This window comes from Macrobrachium nipponense, chromosome 23, assembly GCF_015104395.2.
Source record: "Macrobrachium nipponense isolate FS-2020 chromosome 23, ASM1510439v2, whole genome shotgun sequence".
NCBI lineage: Eukaryota > Metazoa > Arthropoda > Malacostraca > Decapoda > Palaemonidae > Macrobrachium > Macrobrachium nipponense.
In genome coordinates this window covers 7,086,320-7,110,932 of record NC_061090.1, presented here as the reverse complement: position 1 = coordinate 7,110,932, position 24,613 = coordinate 7,086,320, and the positions used below count along the sequence as shown (strand labels likewise).

Genomic DNA, 24,613 nt, shown 5'->3' with positions numbered 1-24,613 from the left:
TTGTAAGTGAGATTCTGTTGTGTTGGAGACTGGTTTTGTGGAACTGGTGTACGTAATTAACTTTGCAATGAAGCATCCAGACCTGTAAGTATGAAGCAAATGGAATGGAGTGGTGTTAGCCTCCATGAAATGTAAATATACTTTCTTTCTGTTGTATTTTTTAAGTTATAAGATTGGAGAGTATTTTTGGTTCGTTTTAGTAGGCCGGTAATGGCATGTTTTGTGTGTAGCTTTTAGGGGATAATGGTGCGCTTGGAGTAGAATGTGGCTTGAAAGGAACTTGTGAATGGGGCGACGAAATTCATACGCTTGAGGCAGCCGCAGCAGATTTCCTTCTCTGCCAGAAAGGTTGTCAAACCCGTGGTTGGGAACGAAATAATCGTCCTTAGGGCCCAACATTTTTGCCATCTTAAGGGCTGAAGGGGGAAAGGGGCTGAACCATTGTGTGGTTATTTAATTTAATTCCATAAATATTTTGTGCTCTAGAGTTGTTAGAGAACTTGATGATTTATTTTTTAATAATTCTTTGTTTTTTTCAGATTTTGGGCCCTTAATTCTGCACCAGTGAGAACATAGAAAGAAATTGAAGAAGTGTCTCTTCTCTAGTGCTGAAGGAAAACTACTGGCTAAACAAACATCGAGCTTACAAGGGCCTCCCAAGGGTTTGGGGGTCAGCTGTCCCTTTCAGCGTGTGTTTGGCGGGAACAATGGATAGAACAGAAGCTAGATTTGTTCACGCCATGTTTGCGTTGTGATTGGTCATCTGGACTGCCTGCAGACCCTTGTGAGTCTTACACGCCATTAGTTTTTTCTTTTTTCATTAATCAGTCGCTTTTTTGCTTGCATCCTGCATGCCATTAGGCTTTGTAATTCTCGATAACTTCTTGCTGTCTTTTGAGTTGGCATCATTAATTCTCTCTCTCTCTCTCTCTCTCTCTCTCTCTCTCTCTCTCTCTCTCTCTCTCTCTCTCTCTCTCTCTGTGCCTGCTCCATTGTTGTCTTTCACAACCCAAAATAATATAATTTTGTATTCAGTTCAATTATGAGGAAGTACTTTTGTGAATGTGGTTTTGTGTTAATGTTCTCACATTCTATCTGACAGGAAGCTGCAGGATATTCCTTGCTATTATCATCAAAATTTGAGGGATAGGGTATTCAGAGCACCCATGAAAGCCATGTAGAAAGACAACATTTTTAATTAGTTATATACTACCATATTGATATTATCTCTAAATACTGCAGGTTATAGATTGATTTAGTTATGGATGTTGAGAAAAATGCATAGGGTGTGCATATTTATTTCAATAAATTTGAAAACATTGATTGTGATATTGGTGTCCAAAGGGGTTACATGTACTATAGTAAATGATGGTCACTTGGTCTTGGTAGAGTATATTTATGTACATTGTGTAATATCATTGTCTCCTGATGCAACCTAGCAAACTATTTTACTTAGTATGAAAATTACATGTATTTAACATTTGAGTTTTTATGATTTTTGTTTCAGTTAGTCATGAATATTTGGGTTGGTATAAAAGAATTTAACTTGTCTGAAATGGCAGCTGTCAGATTTTACAACTTTTTCTAGGTAATATAATTTTAGATAAAAGATTTATGTTTAAAAATGTGGAAACTCCCAAGATTTATGACCTCAGAGTGGTTTGTTTACACTATGTAAAAGTTAACACCACTTCAATTAAAGGGGGCCATGTGTTTAGAAATGTTAATGTTTTTTAATTTCATTGACTTGTTCATGATCATATAAATTTTTTAATTTTGTGTAGTTTACCAAGATATTTTGTTCTGAATTTATCAATAACTTCAGTTAAATTTTGATTGCTTTTTAATGGGTTAGGTTTTTGTTCTGGTTTACTTAAATCTTTTAGATTTGCAAGGGATATATTGGTCTGTCTCCGGTGTATGGGTTTATCTTGTGCACCGCTCAGGAAGAGTAGCCAGGGAAACAAACAGGACAATAATAATAGGGAATTGTTCTCTCTCTCTCTCTCTCTCTCTCTCTCTTCTCTCTCCTCTCTCTTCTCTCTCCTCTCTCTCTTCTCTCTCTCTCTCTCTCTCACAGGGAGAGCAACCAGGGAAACGAATGGGGAAATAGTAGTAGGGGGTTGTCCTGAAGGGAGTTGGGGTACTACACGCTCCTCATTCTTTGAGGGGGGAACAGCTGTGGAGAAAAAGGGGAGGTATGAGATTGGAGTTCTACGCAGCAGTATTGAGCAGCAGCATCCCTTCCATATGGCAAAGGCATCTAACTGATTTTTCTTATTCAGAGGAAAATGCAGATTTTCAAAGTTTAGCTTTTATTCATAAAGAAGGCATATTTGTTAGGTTATCTTGAACACCAGGTATTGTGTTATTTTACCGGGTTGTTCGACTTTGTACTATGGCGACATATCTAATATGCCTTGGAGAGACTGAGCATGGTCTCTCTCTCTCTCTCTCTCTCTCTCTCTCTCTCTCTCTCTCTCTCTCTCTCTCTCTCTCTCTCTCTCTCTCTCTCTCTCTCTCCCCTTTGTTTACGCTACCTCTTTGTTGCTCATATTTTGGTGCTTCCTCCGTCTAGTTCTTGTGAATAGAATCTGTATGTTATTGATCCAAGTTTTATTTTGCCGCCAGAGTCTCATTAGTTCAGTTAATGTCTGTGCTTCTTCATCTAATTTTCATCTTGAGAGAGTATATTTCTAATTTGATGTCTTATATTGTATCTAATATTTGATCATTCATAGTGTTCAAACCTAAACTGGACTTATCATAGTTATTTTATTTGTTTTCATCGACTTGAGCAGTGAAAGATACTTGGTTGTAAGTGGACTTTTGGAGCTGTAGATTGATTAGTACTCGTTATGTATTTTACATATTTTATTTGCATTTGGAACAGGGATATTTAGGGAAACCTAATGATTCTGAGTACTGTCAAATTTAAGATAGTATATAGTTTATTTCATTTATTTATCATTAGAGGGGAAGTTATGGTGATACCAAAGCCAGTTGCTCATGAAATTTAGAATTCTCCAAGTCCCATGAAGGATTTAATTGAGCTTTTTGTATTGGATACGTTCAGACATTTTAATAGTTTCCTGTAGTGTTGTGGTTTTGTGACAGTTCAAATAGAATTTACTGTTCCATTGAATGTCAACTTGTATGGTTTTATGTAAATCTCGTAAATAAAAATTTTGTCCACACACACACACCCTATAGTTAATTTTTTCAAAGATTTTTTTTTTCAACTTCAAAATTTGGATAGACTGAATCAAAATACAACATTATAGATAGAAGCGGATTAGAATAGCTTTATAATAGGGCAATGAAAACTAAACACCTGTAGTATGTGCATGTGCTCCGCATTGAACCACTTCCTGGAAGCGAGTAGAGATTTCTCAGTATGTTTCTGTAATTTGTGAAAAGATCACAGTCTGATAGTTAAAGCAGGGGTGTTTATTGTTCTCCCTTGAATAATATCTTGATTTAAGTGTAACTGGAATGTTAAAGAGCAGTTTATTAGGCTTTATTCACAAATTTTGCTAAATAATTACAATATTTACTTTGTTGTTAAACTGTGGGTAAGGGAGAACGTGGTTGGGTGGGTGCTGTTATGGGTAGTTGGGGTGGGAGGGTGGGCTGGATGGCAGTCTGGTAAGCCAGGTAGCAGATGAGAACCTTTGTTACAGGTTATTAACAGTAGGTAGGAGTTTGTGTGTACTTATTTTTGGGTCTTTTATAAGCCTGGTTAGCTTCTTTATATCTCAGGTCTATTAAATCTGCCCATTGACTGCCCAAGTTCTTTGTTGTGTGCTTTTCTGGTTTCGTTAGGCTTTTTTTATTTAGGAACATTATCGGGAAATCATGAAATGGAAAATTACTAAGGAACAGGTGTACTGTAATTTTTTTTTTTTTTTTTTTTTTTTTTTACAATGTTTTTCAGTGGTCCTTTTTTTCCCTCCTTGGTGTTCGTTGAATGTCTCACTAAACCCAGAAAGTTAATTTTATCATTGTTAAATTTTGGGTCATTTAATGTTTGGGCTTCTTTCAGATGTAACTGATTTCTGGCCTTGAAAATTTGACTGCCGGGACGATCTTGTTAATTGAGTAAAGTTACCATAATTTGGCTAATTTAATTACGTGAATATTACCAGCCAATATTAATTGTTTACTATTGTTAATGATATCATTTATTGTCTCCCAACCATAAAATATATGTTTCTAATAAAATATTAGGCAGTCGCATTTTGAAGGACAAGCTTTTTTATAATGGCGTCTTGGGATAATCTATTGTTAAGAAAAATGTGGAGAGGCCGAGTGGTTGGCATCCCTGGAATCGATATGCCATATGTCCGGCGAAGGCTGGGAGGAGGAGGCTGCAGTGAGGAAGCTGGGGGGAGACGCTCTCTGACCACCACTGATACCGGCCGCATCGATCGGGGGTTTACATGCGCACTTAGAGATGGGGGCCTGGGATATGGAGGAGGGGCAGGGAAAAAGCGTTTGTTGTTGTTCGAAAGGGGGGAGGGCCAGGGCCACTGCTCCCCTCTGCTGGGCGTGCACAGTGGTAGGGTGACGCACACAAGTGACGCACATAGGGTGTCCCCACAGCAGAGCCGATCACATCCGTGGGAGTGAGGTAAACAAGTTGACCTGGAAGGTGAAGTTCATAAAGCCCAGGGCAGGGCTGACCACATTACCCTTCCTTCTACCCACTTATTGTATTGTAATAGTGTTATTGTGTTGGCCTGGATGCTCTGGATCATCGCTACTAACATAGAATGGGTAAGACGATGATGGGTTAGGTATTGTTCCTCCCTTTCTGTCCAAACTGCTTGGCGTTGGCCATCGATCGCTTTGTCGTTGCGGAATGGCCGAGCGCACGTTCTCGCGCGACTAGGTTCCTATAACATCGCCGAATATTTGTGAACAGAAGGATTATAAAATGTCTAAACAAAGTCCAATAGTTCCGGTGGTTCGGGAATGACATGCAGTTGGCCCCTCATGTTGTGACAGTCAGGTAGTGTCGTGAATTAATCATATATTAGACTTTCCACCTAAGGTTTGGCGTAATAATAGTATCTAATTTAAATATTTCTTTTAAATATATTCTAAAGATTTGGGTTCCTGAATAGATGGAGTATGTTTACAGTGCTTTGTGCCAGTACGATTGTGTACTAAATACTTGCTTATATATGTACGAACATAAACAAATACTTGCGTATAGATGTACGAACATAAACAAATACTTGCATATAGATGTACGAACACAAACATAAATAGTAGGCTGGTGTAAAATTCTTAATTTATGAACCGTACCGCTATGCTAGAATTCACAGAGATGGAAAGCTTGACATCTTTTACTAATTTTTGTCTGTATGCAGGTTTATGTCTAAACATTATACAGAATATAGTATAGCATTAAGTGCTTCATAGTAATGTATGGTATAATGTTCATCTGTTGAATTTGGCTTAATTATTACTCCTGTCATATCCTAACTACTTAGATCTTGAATCAGACTTCTGAAGAGATGTTTTGGCTGTAGTATTTATGAGTAGTACACACCTAACTTTTGTTTATGTAGGATTTTCTTTTGACCTCAGGTTTGTAGCTATGAAAAATACAAATTGTCTTAGAAAGTTTGTCATTTTCTAATTATGATATTATGAGACCTTTTTACCAGAAAGTATAGTGGTGTTTTTGCTGTTGATATTTGTGAATAATTGTAAGTGTAAATGATGGAAAACATTTGCCTTCGTATGATTTTCACTGAATTTCGATAAATTTCATAGTTGTTTTCTAGCATTAATATCTTGTTTTGTATATCTTGCTTTTGGATAAAGTGTAAATTAATTGTCTGGTTGTGAAATAGAATATTATATAGGATTTTTTTCTTCTTATTAGGTATATAAAAAGAATTGTCTCGGTCATACTTCATTTTCCAAATATGAAATACATATTATTAGTAAGAAATTGGTGAAACAGATCAACAGAATATATATTCATGAACCATTTTTGAGGGAGGTGAAAAGTGGCTTATGGCTTTTGAAAGTTATGTTAGATTCTCTCTTAAATTTGTACCCAAGTCAAAAACATAGTCAGGAGATTGTTCAGTAGGTAGGAAATTCTGTCATCTTCATTGTCTTTGTCACTGTTTTTATGTCAGGTCTCCCTTTATGGGGTTAGATGTGAAATGAGCTCTTCATGCTCTCCTTAATCTCATGCACTTCCTGCCAGAGCTCCCAAATGATTGAAGACCCTGTCCACACCCTTTCTCCTTGGGTGTCTTCATATACTACTGTACTTCATTATCCACTTCTGTACCTATATGACACGTTGCAACATGAGGAATAAAAGGCCTTGGAAAACTGGTCAGTGTCACATCATGCTGCCCCAACAAAATATGGATGTTGGAGAGGCACTTGCTTTGTTTGAGATGAGATTTTCTTGCTAGGAGCAGGCAGTAATCATGCTGTAATTGAGGGATATATGTTTATAAGACAGGTTATTGATCAGTCACCTGAAAGAATATGATGATTCTGCCAATAGAATTCCTTTAAGAATACGTACAATGAATTTTTTTTTGTCTTTTGATAACTCCTGTAGATGACTGCATATTGAGTTGACATTGCATTGTTGATAGTCGCCTAGACTATTTTTTACTTAGCAATATGATAAATTATGCTAATTGTAGGACTTGCTTTTCATTTGCTCTACAGTATATTATGACGCTTGGGTTTTGTATTGTTCTTAGGTTAAAGGTACTGTGCACTCATGTTCATATACTCAGAGACATCTGATTAAGTGAATACAAAATTACTTATTTGTAGGGTAGACCTTAGTTATCTCAATTAAATAAGAAAAAATTAATATGAGATATTTCAACCTCTGTGAATAATGACATATCACACACAGTTGTGGTTGAAAAAATGCTGTTTAATAAGGTGGCTATGGTCATAGTATAGTATAGGGTGTTTTTTAAATCATTACCTAATTCAAATTCTTTGAATTATAAGTGATGTCCCTTCATGAACAGAAAACAAACTAAAACTATGTTTTATCTTGTGTCAATGTCTCATTGCCTGTGATGGTTGCATTAGTTACGTTAACAGGTTTTAGGATGACCAGTGCAACTATTTTTGGAAATGTGCAAATTTTTTGTTCCTTTTAATGATACAGTGGTACAGTTTTGTGCTTAAACTCTCTGTCAAGCTTAACTAGGATAGCTTAGGATGTGAAATCTCTTACCATAGCCTAGGTTAGCTTGACTTTTGAGCTTGTCACTCATACATTCATTTATGTAAAATCTCACTTATTTGTTTTTAAATTTATTGCTTCATATGTGACGATAGTATTTTGCTGTAGTGTTGTTGTATGATATGAATTAACTTTCATTACTTTTCAACTCTGTGGTAGCTAGGATAGGCCATGCTATGAAACCTCTTTGCATGGCTTAGGCTAGCTTTGTTTGTGTGTGAACTTACTACTCAGATACTAAAATATTTTAGGTAAATTAAATACATTGATGAATACTTAACATTAGTATTGTGTTATGTAGAGGGTATGCTGAATAAATTGCGTAGGGTATCGTTGTTGATGTATGAACTTATTACACAGATATCACAAACTTCAGGTAAATGAAATACAATTATGTTTTTTCCCATTAGTGTTTGTATGTATAGGATAGTATACTGAATAAATTGGCCAGCCTTGTTAATGTATGAACTTATTGTACAAATATTCACAGATTTTAGGTATGGAATTTACTGAATGTCAGGCTAAGGGTTACATGGGACAAGGAATTAATATCCCATTTTGCTCTCTTTCTTGCCATTTTTGCTATATATGTAGGGGTGTGTATTTTTTTTTCTTCTGACCAGTAAGGTCATCTAGCAGTAAGAATGGAAAACAGAAAAATAGGAAACTTATACTTACAGCTCATTTTTTCATTAGAAGCAGTAATTATACAGTGCAGAAAATACTGTGTGAAAATAATTTACACATAACCTGATGAAGTGTAGGCTATGTGTAAATTGTTTCAAGTTATGTATAAGGTCGAGTGTCCAGGTTCATCTTTTTAGCCAAACTACAGTATAGTACTGTGATTCTAGGTTTAGAAAGCAGCAGCTTTCAGTACAGAATGACTATTTTTTTATGTGGAACTATTTTATCTAGATGATTTATTACCTGTATGGAGTTCACATTCTATAGATAATTATTAGTATATTATTATTATAATTATATTATGTGAGATGTTAGATGGCCACTGACAGTGATACTGATGGACTGGTTATAGGATAAAAATCTCATAATTGCATGAATCACTATACTAATGGTGAAGAAATCCACAATGATGTCAGTGTAAATATACTACAGTACTCGACAAGATATTAGGCCGCTTAGTGTCAAGCGGTTTAATATCTTGTCAAATTTTGTAGGAACGGAAAAGTTATGACACAATTTCATCAGTGCATTAAGCCACTTACTGCGCATAGAAGAAGGGGTGGAGCTTAAACACTCGACAAGGAGAGAGCTCTCAGCCCTTTGTTGGAGCTTCAGTAATAGATTGTATATATATTTTTAGTTAACACTTCCACCACAATGTTTGCCTACACGTGTCACTGTATTGCCCCCTGTGACCTAATGTGAACCAAGACGGCAGATAATAGCACTGATATGTGTATTGAAGCAATCTGGCCTTAAAACAAAGCAGATATTGGATCAGCTGGGTGTGAGCAGGCATTCAGTTGGATGCTGGGTTGCTCTATTGAACAAAGTTGGCAACCATAAGATTCTGTCTCAAAAAAAGTGCCCTGGTATGTCTAAGAATTCTGATAAAAGTTTGACTGTTCTTAAGTTTCAGTTAGAAAGTAATTAACGCTTAAGAACAGTCAAACTTTGATTAGAAATCTTCTTATGCATACCAGGGTGCTTTGTTTGAGACAGAATCTGATGGTTGCCAATTTCGTTGAATCAGGCAACCCAGCATCAAACTGAACACCTGCTCACTCCCAGCTGATCTGATATCTATTTTGTTTTATGGCCAGATTGCATCAATGCACATATTTGTACTATTATCTTTGACTCAAATCACCATATTGGCCCATATTAAGGTCACGAGGCAATAAAGTGATATGTGGTAGGCAAAAATTATGGTGGGAGCACTGACCAAAATCTATATACAGACACTTGCTAAACTTCCAAACAAGTGACTGTGGAGAGCTGTGTCCTTGTCAAGTGTCTAAGCTTTCTTTATGTGAAGTAAGTGACCTAATGCACAGTTGAAATTTCTTCATAACTTTTCCATTCCTTCAAAATTCAGATTACTGTATGTATATAAGATATATGTATACAAAATGAGAGCTTTCGAGAACCTGCTAGATTCTCCTCAATTTGAGAAGGAGAATCAAGCAGGTTCTTGAAAGCTCAAATTTTTTATATATAGTAAATTCACACAGACAAAACTGCAGATTTTTTCACCAGGCTGGTTACTATTAGGTGCTTGATAGGTCAGCAGAGTTGATTAGTAATTGTCAGCTTTGAAATATACTGTATTAAGGAAAAATGAAGCCATAATAACAGATAAAAATGCTAGGTTACAAGTTTCCTTCATTGAGAGAGCAGGGCAAGAGAGCAGGACCATTTACACTATAAGGCTATGGAATTGATTTTAAAAATTTTGTTTCAAGTAAAATCTTGTGAGCAAGTGATCAGTTTCATTTTCTTGTTGGAGAATCTAGATAAAATTGTGTGAATATACTGTTTAGATTTAATTTCTATATTTAATGCAGTACTTGCCATTTCTATTTCATTCTTATTTGTTTTAGATTCACCTTTATGGTGGCTAGCTGCATTATTTTGAAGTAATGGAAGGGTAAGTGAACCCACTTTAGTGCCATACTGTTTTGTGCCACTTTATTGTTCTGGAGTTTGGAAGACTGTATGGCTTCCTGTAGAAATGTTTTATCAGTACCTAATGAAAGTGACTGTTCAAAGAAGTTGTAGAACAATGGTAAAGGGAAATATTTCTTCCCATAATCTTTTAGTGGTTGTTGTAGGATAAACGATAAATTATACAAATTATATTAATTAAATTTCCCCCTTCCTCCCCCTGTCCTCTCAGCTCTTGAATGATATCAAAAATATATAAACTGGGCTCCAAATTCTATGATGTAATCATTGTTCAGATGCAGGTAAAACTTTTAATATTTAGTATTTGTTCAGTTTGGTTTCATTCAAACAAGAACCCTAATTGTTTTTTGCTAGTCAATTACTCAACAAAATTGGGTTGTACCTAATATAAAGAAAAGTATGCCCTTGGCTCTTGTCTTTTTTTTTGTATACCTCCTGGCTATTTAACAGCAACTTGCTGCTGCACTGAATACTGTAATGTGTTTCTAGTACAGTCACCATGTTATATTCAATAACAGACTAAATTTTCATGTACCCTAAACACCGTTGAAAGAACGTATAATAAATTATAAAACTTCGTATTGTCGTTAATATTAGAAGTTATGTATTAACTGAATGTGAAAGTATTGACTACTAGAATGTGGAAACGATGTACAATCGTAGTCTGTTTTAAATCTGTAGGTTTTCTGGATGTGTAGGTTTTGACCTTTGATGAATGGAAACATTGATAAATATGAGCAATGGATAATAAATGTGCATACCATAACTTATTTGTCATAAAAACAGGTAATTTTGGTGTACATTTTCGTAGACTGATGTTACTTAAACCACTTTTCAGTTTTCTTCAGGTAGTTGAGCTGATTTTTTTAAAACATGGATGGTCTTAAGGTTTTGATAGGTCCTGTCTAGATTACACCAAGATTGTTAAGTCATTGTTTCAGGTGTTAATGATAGGGAGCAATGTTTCCTTTTTGTGGATAAGAGGTTTTGTGAAGAATGGTGGGGTGTTGCTGAAAGGTAATTTTTGTTCTGGGGTCTGTGAAGATTGGTGAATATACAGTATCCCAAGTGTCTAATATTTTGAATGACTATGAGCATTACTTAAAGTTTAGGTAAGCACCTTAAGAGGACTAGCTTGGGTTCATCTAAATCCAGTCTTGACACATGATTTTGAAGGTGTGGTACTTGCGCGCATGACAGCTTAACTCGACTTGAAGCATATAAACTTGAACAATATAAAGATGAAGCAGTTGGGCAACAAAGTAAGAGATCAAAGCATAAAGATGAAGCAGTTAGGCATCAGAGTAAGAGATCAAAGGGAATGGATGAAGAGTAAAGGCAGAAAGTACGTAATGTGGACGGGGCTGAAGGGATGCCATGTAGAACCTGCATGCTACTGTGAAAGATAACATATTGCAGTGCCAATAGGTGAGGAGATGTAAGCTATCATTAATAGTAGGTAAATATCCAAATAATAAGTTTTATCAGGAAATTTATGTTTGGGAGGGTAACCCTATTGTGCAATACAAATAACAGATTGAAGTGTAAGGAGTAAGTTTGTGGTGAGGCTTGTTATCATTTCATGGACAGGTTCCTGTATTATGGTACTGTGAGATGTTTGAATGTGTTATAAGGGCTCAGGAGACAGGAGGGCAGTATGTAACTTGTAAACAAAGCTGATATCCACAAAAATACACCAAAGTTTGGAGAACTAATTAACTGGAAGTCAATGTGTCCATGTCTAGATTATGCCTGGAACTATGAATTGCCAGAACTTTAATGCAGAGAACACTGAAGACAAGTAGCCTATATTCATTACTTCCCAAGAATATGCAGAAACCATAAAAGGAACAAGAGAATGTGTTTTGTAAATTACAATAGGAACTTGAATAGCAAAGACTATAAAAAAAGATGTGTTGAAACAAAATCAAAGACAGTTTAAATGCAAATCTGAATTACTGTATATAGCACAGGATTAGTATTAATGGCATCATGCATGAAAGGGTAAGCTATAGCAGCAAAATGCATATGCTTTAGTATTATGAATGGAGGGTGAATGTAGAGATAAAAACTAAGAAATACATAAGGTAAAAGAAAACTGGGAAACTGTTAAGGAAAGGGATTAAAGGAACTTGCACTTTGTCTTAACATACATAGTGTTGTTGGCTGTAAAACCTTTACCTTCTTATTTTATATTCATCTACTGCGTGACTACATATGGAGGATTCCTGCAAAACACTGGTTTTTTGTATTCTCAGAAAGGATTGTAAAAGGTTTTTGTTATGGTTATGATTTTTTTCAGTGTTTTGCAATATTTATATGTGATAAGTTTGTGTAGTATTAGGTTTTTGTATTTTTTGAAATACATATAGAATTGGTTGAAGGTCATAGCTTACTAGCATGAAAGGTTTCGAGTTCATCTCATTTAAGGTTGAAAATGGGTATGTAGGAAATGTTGGAAAAACTCTGAGGAATTGGTAAGCCTGTGATCTGTTTGATGATACCAGGTTGGGAGAATTCTTTTAGAAATGTGTTTAGTAACTGTTACTAAGAGATTCAGAGCCATTGAAACACTGTTTTTTGGCAACATCTTGTTATCAAAGCATTGGATAAAGGGAAAGTTGGCAAGTGTATATTTTATACCTGTACTTAGTTTTTGCAAGTATTTTTTAGTACATAAGTTCAATAGTTTTGATATTTATAGAGTAAAATGAAATTACCGATACCAGAACAGAGAAAATCTCAGAAAAGGATCCAAAAACCATATGCGATGTAAACACAATATGATGTCAAGAGACTCCACCCATCCATCAGGTAGACAGTAAGTCACTAATGCAGTCTATGCTTCAAAAAATTCAATAATGGCCAGCAGGTTATAGAATTGTCCCCGTATTTGCAAGACTGCATATGGCTTGCCACTTTGTACACAAGTGAAAAGACCTTTGGTAAGATTTACTATAGCATGAATAGGTAATTATTTCTGTAAATGGGTAATACATAGTTACTTGGCAACACTCATTTCTTGCTGCAGCAAATAGAAAGCTATAGGTAGTGTCGAAACGAGGTAAAACAAAATGGATTGTCCTTTTGTATTCCCTCCCTGAATAGGTGTGGATCTAACAAATGAGCTATGTATATATGAATTACATATGTACAGAATTATTTGTAAAGGAGGAACAATGAGAATATCAAGAAAATGGAAGAATTCCAAGCTAACAACTTAGTCCAAACAGGTCTGCTCACTTCTCCCCCAGTTCCCCCATGTAGGCCAAGCTTTGTTTACCTCCTTATAATCAGCAGTTAATTGCCATGATGAGCTGGTAGTACCTCTAAGATATGTAGTCATCTACATAGTTACCAAAGGTGTGAGGCGACTCCACCCATTTGGGTTGACCTTGTCTCTCTTAAGTCTCTCTTGGCCTTGGTTCCAACAACTATTGTGTTAGTTGCAATGAAACCTCCACAAAATAATAGTAATAATAATAGCAGAACAAATCCAGCATTGTATCACAAGCCACCATGCACCCAAATGGATGACACAAGGAGAGCATCCTTAGTACAGAGACAAGAACAAGGGAAATATAGCAAGTAACTGCAGGCCTATCACCTGCCTACCAGTAATGTGGAAGTTACTAACAGGTATCATCAGTGAAAGGCTATACAACTACCTAGAGGATACAAACACCATCCCCCGACAACAGAAAGGCTGCAGAAGGAGGTGTAGGGGCACAAAAGACCCGCTCCTGATAGACAAAATGGTAATGAAGAACAGTAAGAGAAGGAAAACCAATCTAAGCATGGTGTGGATCGACTACAAGAAAGGCTTCCCCGTAAGGGGGTAGTGCCGTCAGTGGACCTTATGCAGTGCACTGTCTCAAGCTTCTTTGCAGCGTACCTTTGGCCCCTAGCTGCAACCACTTTTGTTCCTTTTACTGTGCCTCCTTTCATATTCTCTTTCTTCGTCTTACTTTACACCCTCTTCAAATACTTGATTCTCAGTGCAACTGTGATGTTTTCATCCTGTAACACCTTTCAAACCTTTTACTGTCAATTTCTATTTCAGCGCTGAATGACCTCATAGGTCCCAGTGCTTGGCCTTTGGCCTAAAATCTATATTCAACTCAACAAGAAAGCCTTCGACATGATACAACACACATGGCTAATAGAATGCCTGAAAATATATGAGGCAGAGGAAAACACAATCACATTCCTAAAAAATACAATTTGCAACTGGAATACAATACTTACAAGATCTGGGATAAGACTAGCACAGGTTAACATCAAGAGAGGGATCTTTCAAGGTGACCCTCTATTCCCACTACATTTCATAGAAGCCATGATTCCCATAACAAAAGTACTACAAAAGAGCATCAAGGAAATAGATACCCTAATCCAGACTGTAAGGATTGTATCTGGGGACATCAGGATGGAGTTTGGTATAGAAAAATGTACCTTAGTCAACATACAAAAAGGCAGAGTGACAAGGACTGAAGGGATAAAGCTACCAGATGGGAATAGCATCAAACACACAAGTGAAACAGGATACAAATACCGGGTAATACTAGGAGAGAATATAAAACACCAAGAGATGAAGGACACGATCAGAAAAGAATATATGCAGAGACTTAGGGCAATACTCAAGTCAAAACTCAAATCCGGAAATAAGATCAAGGCCATAAACACATGGGCAGTACCAGTAATCAGATACAGTGCAGGAGTAGTGGAGTGGACAAAGGCTGAACTCCACAGCATAGACCAGAAAACTAGGAAACACATGACAGTACACAAAGCACTATGTACACCCAAGAGCAAATACAGACATACTATACATAGCACAAAAGGAAGGAGGAAGAGCATTAATAAGCATAGAGGACTGTTTCAACATCAGGAGCAGAGCACTGGGGCAATATCTGAAAACCAGTGAAAACGAGTGGCTAAGTAGTTCATGGGAAGAAGGAATGATAAAGTTAACAAGGCCCAGTAATATACAGACAGGAGAATGACAGACAGAACAGAGGAATGGCACAACAAACCAGTGCACAGACAGTACATGTGACAGACCAAAGAACTGTCCACCGATGAAATATGGCAACGGCTACAGAGGGGAGAACTCAAGAAGGAAACAGAAGGAATGATAATAGCAACACAATCAGGCTCAAAGAAGCCGATATGTTCAAAGAATGATAGATGGAAATAACATCTCACCTATATGCATGAAGTGCATTATGGAAAACGAGACCATAAACCACATAGCAAGCGAATGTCTGGCACTTGTGGAGAACCAGTATAAAAAGAGGCATGATTCAGTAGCAAAAGCCCTCCATTGGAGCCTGTGCAAGAAACACCAGCTACCTTGCAGTAATAAGTGGTACAAACACCAACCTTAGGGAGTGATAAAAAATGATTAGGCGAAGATCCTTTGGGACTCTGGTATTAGAATAGATAGGGTGATACGTGCCAATAGACCAGACATGACATTGATTGACAAAATCAAGAAGAAAGGATTGCTCATTGATGTCACAATACCATGGAACACCAGAGTAGATGAGAAAGAAAGAGGAAAAATTGATGAGTATCAAGACTTGAAAATAGAAATAAGAAAGATATGGGATATGCCAGTGGAAATTGTACCCATAATCATAGCACTAGACACAATTCCAAGATCTTTGAAAAGGAACCTGGAAAAACTAGATGCCGCAGCACACACAGTAAGGAAAGTGATGGACTCCTAAGGAGGCAGGATGCAACCCGGAACCCCACTAAGAAAACCACCCAGTCGAATATGATGACTTGTGATAGACCAAAATAATAATAATGTACTAATAATAATAATGATAAAAAATATTTAGAATGATAATGAAATCAAGGGGATGATGACAAATCCTTGTCATCATTATTGATATAGCTGGAGCCTTGGAGGGGTATTATTAATGTCATCAGTAAGTGGACAGAGCCACAGTGAAGAGGCATTTTCCCCTTATGTAAACTTCTCTTCACTGTGCGTGAATCCTTATGACATTATAAGTGAGCATTACTTTTGTGTTTAAAACCCTTACCTGTAATTTTGATGGCTCTGGCATAAGAAACAATTTTACTCTGATAAGTACCAGAACTATTGAACTTGGGTAATAAATAATACTTGCAAAAATTAGGTAGGATTATAAAATGTACACTTGCTAACTTTCACTTTTATCCGATGCTTTGATAAAAAAGGTATTGCCAAAAAACAGTGTTCCATCCACTCTGAATCTCTTAGCAGAACATATTTAATTAGTAAAAGTGTAAAAAGTTACGTCATGATAAGGCCAGCCAAGTTTTATGATAACTTTGGAAGAGGAGTGGAAGGGATGGCTCATTATAGCCATGTTATAGCAGTTTCTCTCTCTCTCTCTCTCTCTCTCTCTCTCTCTCTCTCTCTCTCTCTCTCTCTCTCTCTCTCTCTCTCTCTCTCTCTCTCTCAAGAACAGTGACTCTTGTATTATTGATTCTCATGTAATATATAAATTGTTACTTTTTCTTTTGTACTTGGTAGAAGCATGCACACAATTTTCATGTAAGTAACTTACCAAGTAATTATGTAGATATAGGTTTTCAACCAGTGCAGCCTAAGAACTCAAAATTCGCAGTGACGCCTCAGTTGTTTTTTTGTACTAGTTGGTTAACCTCGTCCACTTTTAGGGAAGAAGAAGAACAATGTAGCAAAGAGCTCAATTTGTTTTCTGCCAGCTCTTGGTTATAGTAGATTCACATCGACCGTGCATCCGATGTCTAGGCCAGTCCCTTATGATGCTCCTGATTGGCTGTTAATAAGCCAATCAAAGGTCTGGAATCTCCCCTGTGATTGGCTTATCAACAGCCAATCAGTTCACATAGGCAGGATGTATGTTCCACCTCTCCTGAGGGATACCACTTTCAAAAGTATCCTTCAGAAGAGGTGGAACGTACTTCCTGCCCCTGTGAACTGTCGAGAGAGACTGAGAGTTTCCAGCTGTGATTGGCTTATCAGCAGCCAATCAGGAGTGTCGTAAGGGACTGGCCTAGACGTCAGATGCAATATAAGTCAGAATTCTTTACCAATTGAAGCAACTGTCTTTACTGCTGAATTAACAGCATTTGTATTGGCATTCAATCAGATATAATTGTCAAATCATTAACTGAATACGAAATTTGTAATCTATTCTAACTCGAGAAGGGCAATTGAAGCTCAAAAAGTTACACATAAGAACCCTTTAGTAAAGGAAATTAAACAAATCATAAACAAATTTTATTCATGTTGGGTTAACATTGAAATCTGCTGGATTCCTGCCCATGTTGGAATCCAAGGTAATGAAAAGGCCAAGTCTGGGATAAATTCACAAATTTTTGACAATAAATTGCCTGCTTCAGATTATATAAACTCAGTAAGCAGTGCATAAAAACAAAATGGCAAAATCTGTGGGATAGTGAAGCAGACACCAATAAATTATAGTGCATCAAGCAGAATGTAAACTTTTGGAGTACATCAGTACAAAGGGAAAAATGAGCTGAAGTAATTTTAACAAGATTACGAATAGGACATACAAGACTGACCCACGATTATTTAATGATGACTCCACAAGGGAACATCCCTCATTGCAATGTCTGCAATACAATTTTAAGTCAAGCATATTTTATGTGATTGCCTAATTTTTAATAGACAAAGAAATTTATATTTAGACAATATAAATCATTATCAGAAATAGTCAGTCAGATAATTTTTCATTATATAGAGTATTAATATTTTAAAAAAAAGACTAATTTGATTAATAAAATTCAACATTTATACCTTACTAAAATACATAGTCAATTTTTATCATTTTTATTGTAGTCTTATATAAGTTAAATTCATCTTTTTAATTCCAACCTCATCCATCACTTAACAATAATCCTCATTTATCATTAATTTATTGTAATTCATTAACTACCATTCTATCCCATCCCACTTTGTAGACATGCATTTTGTTTGCGTATTTTTTAATAATTTCCTACTGAATGTTTTCAGGCCAGCACTGTAAAGTCTAGCTAGACTCATTGGGCTGGTAAATCTTAACTTTATAATAAGAATACCACCCCTCACCAACCACCTGGTCCGGCTTCTGTCCTACGTAGTGGGATCTGCGAGACACCAGGCATTACGGCAGGAAGTGCAAGCAATGCTGAACAAGAGCGCAATCAAGGTCGTGTCAGATCAGATGGGTCTCTGGGCTTTTACAGCCAAATCTTTCTTGTAGGGAAGGCTTTCGGGAGTTGGAGACCGGTCGTAGATCTTTCTCCCCTGAACCGTTTCGTTCGCCAGAATCAGTTCAAGATGGAAACAGCACAATCAGTATTGGCATCCATCAGGGAGAACGACTTCATGCTTACGGTGGACCTCAAGGATGGGTATTTTCAAATACCCATCCCGCAAATACCTACGCTTCGTCCTCAGGGAAACGATCTACCAGTTCAAGGCACTATGCTTCGGACTGTCGACCGCTCCCCAGGTTTTTACGAGAGTACAACCTGGTCTCGGCTTGGGCACATTCAAACGGGATATGTCTCATAAGGTATCTCGACAATTAGCTGGTCCTGGCGAGCTCCTGCTCGCAATTGCTATAGGACAGGGATCGGCTTCTCGAGTTTTGTCAGAATCTAGGGATCCTGATAAACTCGGAGAAGTTTGATCTCGAACCCAAGCAGAGGACGTTGTGCCTGGGCATGCTGATAGATACGGTAGCAGGAAGAATCTTCCCCTCAGACTCTCGTATCAGCAAGTTCAGAGAGGTAGCATGGCTGCTTGACTTTGGCAAGTTGTGATTGGTCACCTGTCGTCCTTGGAGAAGCTGGTCCATCATGGACGTCTTCACCTGCAGTCTCTTCAATGGAGACTCAGAAACTTTTGGTCCCAGTCACAAGATCCTCAGTCTCCTTGTTCTTCTCTCACAGGAGGTAAGGGAGGACCTGGATTGGTGGCTGGACGACAGAAACCTCACGGTAGGAGTGGATCTGACCACTCCCCCTCCGGACATGCTCCTGTTCTTGGGTGCATCGAACAAGGGATGGGGCACAGACCTGGAAGAGTTGCTGATTGCAGGAGTGTGGAATGATCACAACAAGCACCTTCACATGAATGTTCTTGAACTCAAGGTAGCCTTCCTGGCTCTCCAGGAGTTTCAGGAACGAGTGATGGGACACTGTGGTGTTGATCAGTGACAACACCAAGGTAGTGGCATATATCAACAAGCAAGGGCGACTTGTCTCCCTTGAGCTCCACTGGTTGACAATGCAGGTGCACGAGTGGGCAGTGACTCACTTAGTAGAGCTGTCAGACAGATGCATCCCGGGCAAGAGGAATGTAGTGGCAGACAAGCTCACCCACCAGAATCAGGTGGTAGGAACCGAGTGTTCCCTACACCAGGACGTAGCTTAAAGGCTCTTCAACCTATGGGGGCACCCATTCATAGACTTGTTCGCCACCCGGTACAACAGGAAGGTGGAAATCTGCTCAGTTGTACCGGACCCGTGGGCAGCAGCAGAGGACACGTTCCACACACGTGGGACAACCTGGAAGCGTATGCCTTTCCTCCATTCTACCTGATTCGAGCCGTGCTCAACAGGGTGCAGATCACGCAGAATTTACAGATGATTCTGGTGGCTGAGGCCATTTGGGTATCCCGACCTTCTGGCTCTTCTCTCCAAGGCACAGAGAGAGATTCCCCCGTGGCAAGATCTGCTGTCTCAACCACACGTAGAACGGTACCATCAAGCAGTCGAGTCCCTGCGTTTTCACGCTTGAGGTCATCCACCATCTGATGAGCGAGAGGCTTTTCACGCCGAGCAGCGACAGAGATGGCTGGATACCTCAGGAAATCCTGTGCAGCTGTTAACCAGGGAAAGTGGGCCGTCTTCTGTGGTTGGTGTCGTAGACAGGGTATCTTTCCAGACGGGGCATTTATTCAGCAGGGCGCGGACTTCCTAGTCTTCCTTTATCAAGAGAAGCTCGAAGCTCCTCTCTGTTTCAGCAGTTAAGGGCTATAGGGTGGCCTTGGCCTTAGTCCTCAAGCTGAAGGGGAACATATCTCATCTTCCTTAGAGATTTCTCTCCTCATGGGGAGCTTCAAGAGGTCTTGCACACCCAGGGATCTCAGGCCTCCTGCGTGGGATGTGACTTGTACTGTAGAGCCTGACTCATGCCCCGCACAAGCCACCTGGAGAGTCGTCAGATGGGGATCTCACCCTCAAGACCGTCTTTCTGCTGGCCCTGGCATGGGAAAGAGAGTAGGCGAACTCCATGGACTATCCTTCGACATTAAACACACAAGAGGTTGAGGATCAGTTTCACTAGAATTTGTCCCAGAAGTTATAGCGAAGACTCAGAATCCTTCGGTCCCTGACACTAGATTCAAGTCTTTCTCCATCCCCTCCCTCAGCGACTTTGTTGATAATGACCCAGACAAGATGCTTCTGTCCAGTTAGAGCACTACAGCGCTACCTGAAGAGGACTTGACATCTTCGGCATGAGTGTCGACGACTCTTCGTTAGTACTGGAAGTTCCAAGAAAGAGGTATCGAAGAACCTAGTCTCTTTCTGGCTTCATGAGATAATCAGGAAGGCATACTCTGCTCCAGGCATCGACACTGGTACCCTTCATCTAAGAGCTCACGAGGTCAGGAGGATTGCCCTGTCCCAAGTTCCGGAAGAACCTGTTGGTTCAACAGGTTTTGAAGGCGGGGGTCTGGGCACGCCAGACTACCTTCACCTCTCATTACCTACTGGATATTGCCCACAGGTCCTTGGACACTTTTTCCTTGGGACCAGTGGTGGCTGCCCAACAAGGTGTGTAGCTTACCCAGCTCCTTTAACAGGACAGGTTAGCATCAGGTCTCGTTGTGTGGTATGATTGAGTATGAATGCCGAGTGACTGGCTCTTCTTCATCCCTTTCATCCTACTCTTTCCCTTCAGGCAGAGAGTACACGGACCATTACTTACTGGACCGGACACAGATGCAGGGAAGACACTCCTTAGAGTAACCTTTATATTCTTTACTTAGTAATAGAAGCACATATCTGCCCCATTTCCCTTGCAAGGTGGGAAAGGGGACTCTTGACATGAGACAAACCTAGGCTAAATGAACACCAGTCAATTCTCAAGAGCTCACTCGGATTCCTCCCACCAATCAGTGAGTCTTCCTATTGTAAAGGACCAATGGTTTGTATACCGTATAGGAACAAATCCCAGTTTTAAAAGTAAACTGTATTTTTCCTAATTATACAAACCTAGGTCCTTTACACATATTGCCCACCTGAAGCCACCCCTCAATCTGTTACCTGGACCGAAAGCAAGTTGAACGCTCAACCCCGGTCTTGGCATAGCCAACAACCGGATGGTAGTTTACTACCGTACTGCCTTGTTTGAAAATTCAGCGCCACGTCCATGCTTCGCCTTTAGTAATTCCCATTGTAAAGGACCTAGGTATGTATAGTTAGGAAAAATACAATTTACTTTCAAAAATTGTGATTTTACATCCTTGTTGCCTGTTTCTTCAGAGGAAGAGGACTTTGATCAGGCATTCGCTCCCTCTGCATATACTTTGCTTATTAGATATTTTTTTGGCTAACTTTCCTGATTACTTTGCACTTGCTGCCCCAATGTGTCTGTCTTCAACCTTCCTGATGAGGTACCAGATAGGTGACAGTGCTCAACTCCCCAAGATGTTTCTTTCCTCCTCCCCAAGGAACGTACTCAAGGAGGGGGAGTTGTAAGGATTAGGATGTCTCAAAGACTTATTAGTCTATCCGAGGAGGCATTGTGCGCTCACTTATCTCTTGGAACAGGTTTTACTGTTCGTTCATAGTGTTCTAATGATTTTGACTAGCTTTCTTTTAAACTCCTCAACACTGTTGCTGTTTATGACTTCTGCTGACAGTTTATTCCATGTGTCACATATCTTGAATGTATAGAGGTTCCCACAATGGGATGTGTTGTATCTCTCCAGTTCTAGTTTCCATCCATTATTTTTTGTGTGGTTTTCGTTTAACGTAAACAGGTTACTGTCTACTTTTGTTATGCCTTTCAGTACTATTTTGAATGTTTATATCAGTTGTCCTCGCAATTGTTGGGTTTCTAACCCATACATGATTAACGCGCTTCAAAGAGGAAACAGGGCAAAGCCACCCTTGCTCGGCCCTCCAAGTATTTATACAAGTTCTCTCTCCTCGCAGCAAATGGCTCTATCTCCTCGGCTTCAACATCTACCTTTATTTAGGTGACTGGCTTCTCCGTTTCTGTCAAAGAAATACACAGAGGACTCAAAGGAAACTCTTCAACTGACCCAAGAGTTAGGAATCCCATCACGTTGGAGATCAAATAAGACCTCTTATGGTGGCTGTGTGAAAGGAAAATCCTTTCGTCCGTCAAACCTCAACCTAGTCTTTTATTCAGATGCCTTGGTCCTAGGGGTGGGAAGCTCTGCAATGGGATCAAGTTTCCAGGACGTGGTCCACAGAACAAAGTGGCCTACATATCAACATCAAGGAGCCAAAGGCTATTCACCTTGGTCTCCAGTCCTTCTCGCCTCTGGTATCGGCAAGACAGTGGTTGTTCACACGGGCGGTACCATGCCGTCTTATATCCACAAGCAGAGAGGCACTCACTCCTCCTCCCTCTGCAAGGCCACAAGAGATTCCCTTCTCTGGGTAAAGCAGAATCAGATCACCCTCTTCACTCGATTCATTCAGTTTACTTTTTAAGAGACAATTTCTGATACTCATTCTCGGATCCAATAGGACATCTTGTATTCTTGTTGGGTGAAAGCTCATAAGGTCTGAGCTGTCTGCTACCTCTCTTGCTTTTATGCACAATATGTGTCTCTCATCCATCTTACAAAAAATGTATTGGAAGTGCAAGTCAGTCTTTGCAACTCATTACCTGAAGGAAGTGGAGACTGTGTTTGAAAATTGTAGTACCTTAGGACCTTTATCCATGGCTGGCATGGTGTTAAGAGTGTCGAGTCGGCGGGGAGCCTGGGTGTACATTTTACCAGGAGTACCCACCAATTTATTAGTTTTGGGTAAAGTTCTTATTACAGTAGGTGTCAGTGGACATCAAGGCACAAAATGAATTGAGCTCTGCTATGTTCTTCCTCTTCTTCCCCAAAAGTGGGTGGGGTTAACCACCCACACAAAACAATTGAAGTGTTACTGCAAATTTTGAATTTTTAGGCTGCTGTGGTGGAAAACCTATAGCTACGTAATTACTTGAGAAGTGTATATATAAAACTTTAATTTTATAAAAAAAAAAAAAAATAAAAAAAGGGATTTTTTTGGGCAGTATGTTGAATGCCATTAAGAAAATAACCAATGCCCTCATAAGTGTACACTAATACAGCATCGTTTTACAAGTCCTTAACTTCTGATTAAATGTTGAACATGCTGCATGAGGGCTGAAATATGTTTTTTATGTTTATTCTTGGTTATATGGAAAAGTATCAAACTGCCAGCTTTTGTGATTATTCAGTATTGAAGAGTTGACATGTTAATTTTACAGTATTAGAATTTGTTATAAATCATCATGAAACTTATTTACCATGGAATTTAAAACATTTCTGTCAGAATACAGTTTTATATATAGGAGATTTACAGTATCTTAGCCATCTTTACAGTCAGAATAGCTGTCGGAATTTTGGAGTGTGTTTTTGAAATTTCCATAGTCTAACTAGCTATAACGAAAGTCTGTTGAAAGAGTTTTGTGGACCATTTTCTGTTGAGTAGCCATATAAGGAAATAGACGGGCTGGGTTTGTAGGAGTGTAAGTTAATTTATTTTTATCAGGATCAAACATTCATTTTCTAAACTAGATACTAAAGTTTTATTAGTTGTTTCACAGTGCACCATTTTAACATAATGAGCTTTATCATAATTTGGTTGAGATTCCTTGGGCTTCACTTTGTGCACTTTTGGCTATGATCAGTGTAGTTGTCATCCTTATTGTGGATTAGTTTATATTATTTGTTGTCATCTTAACATTTTAATTCCATTCCTATAAATGGATGGTTGGAGATTAGTTTCCTATTTAGTGCATTTGCGGCATGATGCAAAATTAACACTTAGTTGTAGGTGATATAAGCAATATATCGGTGTTAATAATTCAAACTGTTATCTTGGAGTTAAGCCATATGTAAAGCTAAGTATGTGTAGTGTACACTATGAAGTGTTCATCCAAACCAAACCTTTACTTTTACTTTGGCCAAAGTGTGTTTGGTTGTTCTAATTGGATCTTCAAAATATTTACCTAAAAATAGTGCACGATTGATTCTCCAATACATTCGGTGAACTACTGTTAAGTTATTTCTCCACCGTCCATCTACTAGCTGCGGGCTTTATATAGCCTCACTTGGCTTGGCCTGAATCAGCCTACTTAATTTTGTTTTATTTTTCTCGCGTTCAATCTGATGTGAAATTTTGTTTTCTTTAGATTTGGTCAATTTTACCAGTTGATACTTTGTATCCCAATATTATACAATTTGCATCATGAACTTTTCCTTGGCTGCATACTATTGATGGAAATCAAATGGTCCTTTATAAGTTTTGATTAATTTTCCAGAGGTAATTTTCTTGTAATTTAGCTACTGTGCAGCCCACTTCCAAAATTAACTTTCTGTTTGATTATGTTCATTGTTCAGTCTCTTTTGTTCTCAACATATCAGAAGG

The 24,613-nt window shown here is 38.5% G+C and overlaps 1 protein-coding gene across 7 annotated transcripts in view; it reads left to right on the top strand.

Annotated features, from left to right (window-relative positions):
- LOC135198469 (axin-1-like) overlaps window positions 1-24,613 on the top strand; it is a 225,726-nt gene that overhangs the window by 56,408 nt on the left and 144,705 nt on the right. For 5 of the 7 annotated variants that reach the window (XR_010310807.1, XM_064226092.1, XM_064226084.1 and 2 more), the window contains exon 2: window positions 540-784. The gene's annotated coding sequence lies outside the window, so the exon portion shown is untranslated. Of the gene's footprint in view, window positions 1-539; window positions 785-4,616; window positions 4,634-9,822; window positions 9,870-24,613 lie in introns of those variants that run through there. The other 2 variants (XM_064226055.1, XM_064226075.1) reach the window with 2 other exon arrangements.